The sequence below is a fragment of the Mastigoproctus giganteus genome, chromosome 6, assembly GCF_048544385.1.
Source record: "Mastigoproctus giganteus isolate SK-2022 chromosome 6, ASM4854438v1, whole genome shotgun sequence".
Lineage (NCBI taxonomy): Eukaryota > Metazoa > Arthropoda > Arachnida > Uropygi > Thelyphonidae > Mastigoproctus > Mastigoproctus giganteus.
The window spans coordinates 109,300,198-109,312,406 of record NC_143580.1 but is presented as its reverse complement, the minus strand read 5'-3'; the positions used below and the strand labels follow the sequence as shown (position 1 = coordinate 109,312,406).

General features: G+C 35.1%; 1 protein-coding gene across 2 annotated transcripts in view; it reads left to right on the top strand.

Moving 5' to 3' along the window:
- LOC150084504 (uridine phosphorylase 2-like) overlaps positions 1-12,209 on the top strand; it is a 143,519-nt gene that overhangs the window by 113,154 nt on the left and 18,156 nt on the right. The gene's annotated exons all lie outside the window — the stretch shown is intronic.

The window sequence follows — 12,209 nt, the reverse complement described above, 5'->3', positions numbered from 1 at the left end:
TTTGGTGCGTTATGTTGCATAAGCGGCCATTTCGAAGAAATGAATTGAGGTGGATGACGTTGCTCTCAGATAACCCTAATATGATATATATATATATATATATATATATATATATATATATATATATATATATATATATAAAACTCCTGATTAAGAAACTTTATCCGACAGGACAGCAAAGAAGACCAGATAATAGACGCATATAATGCGATTGGCACTAAACATGATTTCCCTTTATCATGTCTAATAGGAAATTATCCGGGTTTCACAGTGGTATTTATTTTTTTGGGTAATGCATTTATAACCTTGATAAAGTCTCTCTCTCTCTCTCTCTCTCTCTCTCTCTCTCTCTCTCTCTCTCTCTCTCTCTCTCTCTCTCTCTCTCTCTCTCTCTGTAGGTTGGTGCGACTCTTTTTGCATTAATAAAAATTCTTTTTGAATGTTGCCTTTCTGCAACTAAATACCTAGTGTTTTTTTTCTTTAGAAATATCGCCCGTCGTTTTTATAAATGCAATGAGGTCAGATGTTTCCTTGGATTTTTACCATCTTTTTTTAATATTTTTTTCTTACTCAAGAACTCTTTTATCGAACCAAGAGTTGGCTCTTTTCGTGATTGATCCTTTAGTTGGTTGTTTTCGGTATTTTTAGACGCACCGATATCAGTGATTTGGTTGAGTAGTGGCACAAGTTTTTTGCAATGAATCGTAAACTGGCATGTGCTAGAGATTATATGAATCAAAAGTGGCCTAGGATAGGCTCCAGTTTAAAGTATTTGATGGTATATAATCTTTGTTCCTCTCTTCTGTCATTTCATATGTAACGTTTCGATTTTCTCTGCTTGGTTTTTGGGAGGTTAATGCACATGTTAGTTGAAGGTGATCAGATTGGAAGCGATAGGTGCTGTTATCATTTGAATAGTTCTGAGATTATGATAGAGAAAGTCAAGGCGTTGGTATCTAGTTGGCAGGGTGACATACCATTTATACAGGTCCAAGGCTTCTAGGTGTATATCTAGTTAATTTCTCTTGGGTTGGGCATGTTTAAATCGCTGATCACTAGTGTTTGGATGGAGGATTTGATATTGGTGGCAACTCATGATAACAGCTTGATTGCTCTGGATTCTCAGTTATGTTTTTGAGGGGGGAGGAATTATAGATCAAACAGATTTGTAATCCGATACCTTTGGATTTCAAGGTGACACACAGCGCTTCAGAGTTGTCAGATTAACTTTGAAATGAGGTTGGATGAAAATAATCCAAACAGAAAGGAAAGGGCTGCTCCCCCGTCTTCTCTCTCTTCCTTTCTCTCAAATTGCTCATATTGTGGTAAGATGTGTTCTTCTGCAAAAGTACATTCATTTGTTTGTCTTTGGTAAGGTGGGATTCTACATGACTATTTATGTCAAATTCAGTAAGAATTAGGCGCGTTTGCAAAGCATAAATTTTATTCCTAACACTTCTGACATGTTTTTTTTTTTATTTTGTGCAAAAAAAAAAATTACATATATAACAAGATTAGATATGTATGACCTGATCAAGGTTATACATATATAACCTTGATCAGGTCATTTCGCTTAATAACTGTTTTCTAGCTTCTGTGAAAAAATCCTATTTTTTATTTTCTTGTCAAAAATTTATGAAGTCCGGGTTCGATCATTCTAACCATTTTAATGTGTTTTTAAATGTTTTAATACTTACCATATATTGATCTTTTATGTGATAGTGTACTTTTAAAACAGTGTTTAATGGTTAATTGATTTTTATAATCTTTTCATTTAAGATTATAAATTGAGAATTATGTATAGTTTATTTAATTGTATTTTTACGACATGCAGCGTATTTCCTTGCATTGTTGCTCAGTTCGCACTTCAACCTTGCGTTTAAATCATAGATAATAAATCGGATCAGAATATGATTAAGGATAACTGACATATACGAGGACGGAACAAGGTGAAGATCGCTAAATGGAACAAATTGTCCTTGTTGAGATAATGTATAATAAAAGAATAATAGTATTAAGAAGCTAAGTAATCATGGAGGGTGGAGAGTAACAGTACGAAAAGGAAGATAACGTTGATTATGGATCAGGGACACTGCATTAGCAAAACGTACCCTACATTCATAATGTGTGTGTACAGTATGTAGAAAGTGTGAAGAAGATTTTTGTTTAATTCTATTGAATCTACGATATACACCAGAAGTGATCTCGACTAAATGGATAAGGAATGTAGCGATATATGGTAAGTTATGAAAAAGAGAGAGACAGATAGTTGGCAAGAAATTAAAATAAGAAATGAAATGGCGACCAAAATAAGATTACATTGCAGAGTTTTTCACAATTTCAGTGTTTTCATCAGAGGCCGTCCACCGAAATTATGAGAAAGACGATAATGTTCTTGCTTCTGTTTCCGACATGTTCTGTATGCTATGGTGCATGTTGTGGGGGCGATCCTTGTAATCAAATTTTTTTTTTTTTTTTTTTTTATATTCAAAGATTGGATCGTTCCACAAGCAACCTGACTAAGTATTTAAATCAGAAGTTCCAGTTTCTGAATTTTCCTTTTCTGTCTCCCCAGCCAAGGTGGTATCAGCTTAGTGTTTAGGGCAGTGTGTTGTTCTTGAGAAAAACTCCATGGACATGGTAATCAAAGTAAACATAATTTAATTTTTCAAAAAAAAACTATTCACATCTCATAATATTGTACAGACATATATACAATTCACTTACATATACTATTCTTATTACAGTTTCCGTACACTAGTTATTCTGATTTGGAAATTAACTAAACACACCTGACATAAACTACTTCTTCTTGTTTCATCCCCTAATTAACTCCTAACACTTGTACATTCACTATACCTATTTCCTTTACTCCTGGGTACACTACTATTTCATACAGAAATAATCAAAATGTTACATTCATCCTTCAACTCTGTTCTCACTACACTGTTACAATACCAATCTTCAGTCTCCTAATTTCTCTCTTTGTTTCTAATCATTCAGATAAACCAATTGTACACAAATCATCTTCAATTAAAACACTGTATTCAGAGTTGCTCAAATAACTTTAAATTATCTATTTAAAACATATTCTGAATTCTTCTTTATATACCTTACTATTCTAACACATTATGGCTATTTGTATCAATTTCATCTATTACTCATTCCTTCGTTTCCCTAGCATTATGGCGCCTCCGTAGCCAGGTGGGAAGGAGCAGCAGTGCGTAGCATACGCTTCTTGATTAGACCGGGGTTCGAGCCCGTCACCACCAAATATGGAGGATGCGGAAAGGTCAAGGGAATGACCACCGCATATTCCCGGAGCAATATGGCCTTAGTCGCTAATGCTCCTAAAAAAACCAAACAACCTAGCATTATACACTAACCCTTTTTAACATTATATACTGTTAGTATATAATGTTAATTTATAGCGATAATTTATCTTTTACCTTACTTTCTAGGGCTACCCCCTTTTCTTTAATTACCCACTAATTCACTAACAGTCCATCTTATTAACTTAGTGTACTTATATATCGCTCATCTACTTCTATCCTTTTCTCTTCTTCTCCAGGGAGGTTTCAGGCTTCCATCTTAGGCTCTCCAGGCTATCTTCTAAGGCTTTCCTCCATCTGCTTTCTCCTGAATCTGCTTCAGATAATTTTCCGGAACTCTTGGCTGCTTAGGTCTGGCATCCTTTCTCTTGCTTTGAATACACAACTCCTCCTTTACTCTGGATTACTCAGATGTATCTTTCTCCAAAGGGTCGTTACCTTTTCTGGTTCACTTAACCGTCTTTAATAACCTTTTGCTTATCACACTTAGCCATGCGGTTACTTTTCTACCTTTCACTACTTTCCCCTTTCTGTCTAGGGCCCTTTTTTACACTCCCTACATTTCTGCACTGCCCGACTTTTTCTTCACCCCGTCTCCACGATCACTCTTTTAGCCATACTCCCTCTTACTCTCCACTTATCTCTCTTTACACTCATCCCCACATTTTTTCTTCATCGTTTTTCACCCTCCTCATAGGACTCTCCACCAATCACAAGAATTCTCCTAACTTTCCACCTTTTCTATTTGCTAAAAAGTTCCATAACCTTTTTGCCCCGTGTTCAAACCAAGGCTTGTTCTCATAATTTTCTCGTCTAGTTCTCAGAGTAGCACAATCCTTTCATGTCTGCCGTCGTCTCCCAGGATAGCCATTTTCGTCTTTTCACATTTGCGAAAATGTTGACAACTTACCAAAAAGTCGCCACAGTGACCTGGTGTTTTTCGACCCCAACGCTAGCCCATCGGGACTTATGTCCAGATGCCACATAGATCAAACGTTTCTTAATCACCGGTATTTCGTTGACCCAGAGTGTTCAACTAATGAACACTCCTTCCCTGGTATGGGCAGCTACTTTTGTTTACTGTCATTTCACCCCTTTTTCTCTCACGATATACATTTATGTTACTTTCTCTAACATTTGAGTGTTATTCCATTTACACATCTATAATCGCTTATCTCTAAATCTAGTATTCATCCCATATATGCTTCTGTTAAATGTTAAAAATTCCCTTCCTTATCAAAGATTAAATTATTCCCCAATTTCAAAATTTCCCATAACCTCTAAATCTCCATATATGTAAGACTGACATCTTACAACGTGTGCTATAGACACGTGTTAGGAAATTTCAATGTCTTCATTTACAAAAGGTAGGATCTTTAGCGTTATTTGTTATATCCAGTAACGTTATATACCTAATAACACGCAGAACTTGTAATATAAAATACGTTGGACAAACGAGTAATAACCTACATATGACACTAAATGTGCACAGATCAGACATCGGCAACTACAAATATAGACAGTAATAATATGGAACAAGAAATAGAATATATGCACTTTCAAACACACAGCTTCACCAATATTTACATATCCATACTAGCACACATTAATAGCACCGACATTAGAACCAAGCACTTGTTTAGTTATGTGTGCTAGTGTTGGTGCTTTTTAATTTTAACATAAAGAATTATTTATGTTAAAATTAAAAACCTTATACCCATATGGTCTGAATAATAAATTCAACCATAAAATTATTTCTGATAACATAGCAGACTGTTGCATATATGACAAATTCAATATAATTAAAGTCGAAGGTAAAGAAAGCCTGCACGAGAAGCACGCAAAAGTTCGATGAAATTTACCGGTAAAAGTACTTTGCCGTAACGGCATTTGTATTGTTGCTCGCTCAGTAAACATACAGTGGGTGTTATCGGACTGGAGTAGAAGTTGAATCCCACGGGAGATTGAAACCCCCCGAAGTGGAGGGGTAACCTGAACTTTTTTTTTTTTTTTTTTTTAGAATTACTAATTGAATCACGAACAGAGTCATATTGGAAGTTCTGGCGTCGTAAAAAATGTTCGTAACGTAGTTTCACCGGTAAACTTTTTCGAAGTTTGCCGTGCTTCTCGTGTGGGCTTCCTTTGCCTTTTTTTTTTTTTCTTAATAAACAATTTATCTACCAGTGATTCTAAAGAAAAAAGGTCAGGTTACCCTCTCCACTTTGGGAGGGTTTCAATCTCCCATGGGATTCAATTTCTACTCCTGACCGATAACACCCACCGTCTGTTTACCGAGCGAGCAACAGTACAAATGCCGTTACGGCAAAGTACTTTTACCGGTAAATTTCATCGAACTTATGCATGCTTCTCGTGCAGGCTTCCTTGACCTTAGCCTAATTAAATTCTACAGCAAACCCCATAAACGTTCTAAAAATAAAAGAAAACTAACAGTAATAATAAGCCAAATTTAGGCAATTTTGATGCGACCCTTAACTATTGGGACAAAAATAACATAGATATACAATATATATAGACTTACTTTTTAGCACCAAACACAGTGTACCGAGAGCACTACACAGGTTCATATACACATTCCACTTGAGTCCAAACAGCTCTTTCACATAATAGACAATATCTGTAAATGCAGTCTTAAAAACCCACATAATAAAATAGGTACAGAAGAATCTATCATAATCTTAAATTTACAAAGTAAAATAATGGATAGCATCAACATTAATAAATATATCAATCATCATAATGATTTGCTTCCTAACAATAGCCAAAACATCAACATGAAAGTTAGATATAAATATAAGAAACCATTTGGGATACTAGCCTGCAACTGCAAATACATAGCAACCAATTTAATATCCTATAACCCAGACATTAATAACTGCATCTCCAAACACAGCAATATGCAACAATATATTGATCCTGACCATGGGCACATCATTACAGGAAATTTAAATATCGTTGTAGACACAATACTCAGATATATACTAGCCCAAGGATTTAAATTCAGGCTATGTAACAAAATAAATCTAACTACTTTCAAGAAACAGCTATATGAGGACCTATTATACTACTGCTTTTGACTAGCACATAAACATAACACACCAATAAAGGCATACCATATTTGGATTAGCAATACATTCACACTATTAAAACATAAATTTAAATCACTAAGTTCAAATAGATATAGCCAGTACAAATTCATATAACCTAGCTAAACTAAAACAAAAACTGCTAGAGATACATAAAGACTTCACCATTACACAAGTAGATAAAGCATCAAATAACTATCTATGCCTTTATTTGCAAAACATTTTATACACACACATTGAGAACTGAACTTAACTCCAGCAGCACATACAAACCTATATCCAGTTCCTGCAATATTATTACAAAGCAACTTATACCTTTAACAAAAAATTAAAACTGAACATTAGCAATTATAGTCTGCCGTATATATACTTCATTCCAGAATTCCATAAAAATACCATAGGATTCAGATTTATAACGTCATGCAAGAATAGTTATGTACACAAACCAGGCAAAACTCTTGAACGGCTACTACAACCCTTGTTGAACATCATACAAAAAAGCAGAATTATAGGCAACAACCGACCAGTATTACAATCCTTACAGAATAACAACATTTCAGTATACAAACTTTTGACTTCCACAGCTTATTTACAAGTATTAAAAAAACCAAGCTAAAAACAGTATTCAAAGATCTATATGCAAAATATAGAGAGGGAATATAACCTGCAATACCAACGACTGGAACAACCTAGTAAACCTATGTATCTCCAATAACTTTGTATGCGATGGCAAGACAGTATAATTACAAACTAACGGACCACCAGTGGGAAGTCCTGCTTCATGCATAATAGCAAACCTATACCTATATTGGTCTGAAAAACGTATTTCCACAGGAGCTTAACTTCTACAGATATATAGATGACCCCATAGTTATTAACTGCCCAAACTTCATCAAGGAATATGGACACTTATAGCCCAATGAACTCAAACTGGAAAAAACAAACAACAATGATCCTACAGCCTATTTCCTGGATCTTGAAATTACAGTGATATACAACAAAGCTACCATCAACCTGTACAACAAACGTGATACATTTAATTTTAATATAGTCAACCTCACACAGTGGCATTCCAATATATCTAGAGGAGTGCATGCCAATGTTATACTAGCGCATAGCATCAGAATAGCAACCATCTGCAGCAATAAGGAAATAACCATCAATAACATCAAGATGCTATACAAAAAACTGACAAACAACCATTTCCTACAGCATAGCTTCGCCACCACTTCTGTAAAGCCCTCAACGTTGTGAACCATAAAAAACTGTTTAACGATGTTCAGACATCGATATAGACAACATAATCAACAATAATTGATGACAAAAACCCATATGTACCAAGTTTGTAAATAGTGTATATACAATACACTAGGCATCTGTGGTGTCTTACAGCTTAGAAAACATGTACCCACCAATTGGCCTAACACAGTGTATTAACCATGTATATAATTTAACTTAATTTAATTTTTAATTTTCATTTCATTATCTATCAATAATGTTTTTCTCACTCACACAACTTACCTTAAATACATGATGTACTCACTCCCAGACCTTCGTTCCCGAACTACCCGAGCCCAACTACTTACCTCTAGTTCATTCATCTTTCTGCTTTACATGCCCCTACTTCTTATGTCCTGTGAGCCATTAGTTTATCGAATGCAATATGCGGGATACTACCGTCTTACTTTACCCAATCTATTTTTCGCCTTAACAAAGTTTAGCTGCTTTTCACTGCTACGTTGTAAGCTATTATATCTCTCAACTGTCCTGGGCAGTTTGGGCACCATGTATTTAACAGCGTTCATCACCACATAGTGCATTTCAATTTATACATCCAACTAGCCTACAAGATCAAGGTGTGTTTGTTTCAATTGCGGTCTCCAGGGTTTCCCCTATATGCCGCTGTAGCATCTGAAAAGGTGAATGCCGGCAAGTGTATGTATGTAGGTCTGTAAGTATGTGTATTACGTTGAGTGCCGGTACTGGTGACTTTGCAGCCAGGGGGCAGGGGACACCTGGTTCTCTGACCCTTGACTCCCAACCTTTGCCACGTTGCGCTCCAGGGTACACTTTCTAGCTGAGACTCTTACTGGGGCTATCAGGCAAACCTGGGAGACCCAAGGGAAAGGAAGTGGGGATAAGAATTGAAGTATGGGGATTGTAAGGGATGGGGAGGTTGGATAGAAGATAAGGGGAAGAGACAGACCTCCCATGAAATAGAAGAGAAAAGTTTACAATAGTGTATAGAGTGAAAAAAATATATATATAATAATAATAAAAAAAATAATAAAATATAACAAAAAATGAAAAAAAAAAATAAAATATGATAGCAACAAATAAATAAAAATAAAATAAAATACAACAACAAAAAAATAAATAAAATAAAAAAATATATAATAAAAAAATTAAAAATAAATAAAATATATATATATATATAATAAAAAATAAATAAAAAAATAAAATAAATATATAATAAAAAATAAAAAATAAATAAAAAAAAAATATATATATAATAAAAAATAAATAAAAAAATATATAATAAAAAATAAATAAATAAAAAATATATATAATAAATAAAATAAAAAAATATATAATAATAAATAAAATAAAATAAATAAATTAAAAAAAAAAAAAGTACCTATATACAATGTTTACTATTAGCTAAGTGAGTACGATCACCACTCCTGGGGAACTTAATCAGAAAACCAAAACTATAAATAACACTTCATTACATTAATTAACACCATTTCAAAAGTATTACTATTAGGTCAGAGCAACCAGACACACTTGTCCAGTACTTGTACAGGACTCAACCACTTTGTCTCGATTTTTTTTCTTTTCTTTTTTCTTGTATTTTTTCCTCCTTCTGTCTCTTTTTTTGCTGATGCTATGATTATCTGATCCGAAATACCAGATTTCAGCATTAAACTCAGAGGACAAATGGCAAGGTGCTATCGATGTACAAACATAGGTAAGACCCTGTCAGCGTTTTACAATTCAATATCATATTTACAACATGCATAGCCAACTTTCCTCTGTACACAAAATCGCTATTAATATCGTGATAGTCTTTACAAGTCACATTTTGACAGAAACCACACTCTGCTTATTAACCACTAACACAACCAACAGATAACCTCTCTGTTAATTCTACTAAATCCAATTTTATATTTATAGCAAATAATGTACAAAGCACAACATCATTACCATTGTGGAACCAACATATTTACTTAAGAAAAGAAAACTAAGGACTTATTTACAGAAAATATATTTAATGGACAAAAAAGCATAATGGTTCTTGTCCTTGAACATAAACTCTGGATTACTTGGCATCACTCTTTACCGATCAACTCCAATTAGTCTCTTCCTACGTGCAAACAATTTATCTGCAAAATTACAAAAAACTAGGAAATTTTCTTTATCATTGACAAAACATGGTAGGTTATCTTCATCGTACACTTCTGTAAGAAGCTGTAGATTATTTCTTAAGTCTGTATAGAGATAGCAGTTAAATATTAAATGCCCCATGGTATCAGGAGCACCACAGTTACATAATGGAGAGGCAGCCAACCCCAGAGTAAACAATTTGGAGTTCAAGCTGCCATGCCCTGTTAGAAAAAAGATGCATTCACACCTGGGCAAAACCAGTCCAACCGTTGCTTGGTAAATTCTAATATGTTAGGAAGGTAACTAAAAGTAACTCTACCAACTTCTGCATTGGACCAAGTTAATTGCCAACTATTAACAAACTCATTTACGGCTTCCACCTGCTCCATTGCCGGCAGTTTCCCAATTCTCTCGATGTTATCAGCCGTGGTTTCTACGCACAGTGTGTTCTCAAAAGTTTCCCAGTTTGCACCCTGAGTCCTGTACCTTGGAAAATTGTATGAGTTCCTTCTTGTCGTACAGCCTGAATCCATAACTTCAAACGTTATAGGGTTATGGTCACTGCTGACTATGCAGTTCTGACTTGCCAGTTTCTTATGCGTTGTCCAAATGTAGAGATGGACACCATGATATCTATAAAGGATTGACCAGATGCTGAAAAAAAAAGTAGGGGGTGCCCTACAGTGTTCCAAAGGTGTAAGTTCTTAGTTAGGATTAACTCCTCTAATAACTCGACTTTTTGATTTGTAAAGTGACTGTTCCATAATTTTTTTTTTCTGTTTATACTCCGGCACGGCAACCAAGTTAGTAGAGTTTACAATAAATCGTCAATACAAATATTTATCGTATTTAGTGTAGATGCAGCATTTGCATCCATACACATAATAACTCTTCTACCCGCCAATCTGTGCAGAATATCCTCTACGTAATTTAGTTAAGGCTCGATCTGTTGATGTTGTTAATAGCATTGAAAATACAATGAAACAAAATACACCTGCCCAAACATACCCTCCAGACAGGCACAGGCAGAATGTGTGGAGCACAAGCTTGTTATCTTTGTGACAATTATGCCTGGATGAACTATAACCAGGGCTGCCCAAACCCTGGCCACAGCGTTCCTACCACTTCCAGTAGTTTCAGTATTAGATTGTACAATTTTTGATGATAATGGTAATCCCTTTACAACTCCTTTATATGAATACACTTCCTGAAGGGCTAAGATTTGGATATCGTGGTCAGAGATTATTTAGTTAAGTCGTTAGAGACCGCGATCGACGTTTGACAGTTCATTTGCAAAATTTTAATTGGTTCGTTAGTGTTATGATTTATATTGCGATTAAATGTAATTAGTACGAAACCTGGTCACCTCTTGCGCGCGAATATACTCAGGACAGCCGTTGTCACGGTAGGAATGATCTGTTTTCTTCTTGTGCATTTTACAATTGGGACAAGTTGCAGGAGAAGCCTTGTCAGGACAAGACTCAATCTGGTGCCCCTGATTGCCACAGTACCCACAGGTATATTCAGGTTGATGGCAATTACGTGCAGAGTGCCCGTAACCGAGGTATCACGATGCTATAATAAAATCCTTTACTCCATATGATGCCCATCCAATATATACACGATTACCAGTATTTAATAGAATTTTCCTAATGTTGGCAGGGGTTTCAATGACCCAGTGAAAGTTATTCACTGGGTCATTAATTTTAGACTTAATTTTAAATCTAACCTTGACACATTTTTTGAATTCGTCACCAGTTATACTGTAATCGGCAAGGTTCTTATCGTATAAATCCCCAAGAAGATCATAATCAGTGATCTCTTTATTAACGTCATATATTATAAGAGTGGGATTCAATTTCTTAGGAAGATCCACATTTAAATTGTGATCCTTAAACTTACTACACTTTTTTAGTTTCTCAAGATCATTATTAGAGGCAGCCTCAATTACAATACCTCTATCTCTAACCTTTCTTATTGATTTTATCTTAATTCTCTTCAATTCTCATTTAAACCCTTTTGTCACCATTTGTTTTATCTCGTCACTTGTTTTGAGTTCACTTTTGTCATCAGCATGCAATAATACAGCTTCTCTGGTTTGTGTCCCGGAGGGGATCGCACTCACATTAATCTGTTTGCCTACACTATAAGCAGCTACACCAGCATAGCTAGCTGCTGAAATTTGAGCAGGCAGTGTTTTACATGCAATTTCAGTTTTCAGCTTTCCATTCTCAATGGTTAGTTCAAGTAACATGCTTTCCATGGAATTCTATACCTTGCCAACCTCGGCAATCATGGAAGGGGTAACCTTAGTCCCATTCTTAAGAAAGTCAAATAAACTATTCTTCAGAGCAACAACGTAATCAAGAACAGCAGAGTCATCTAA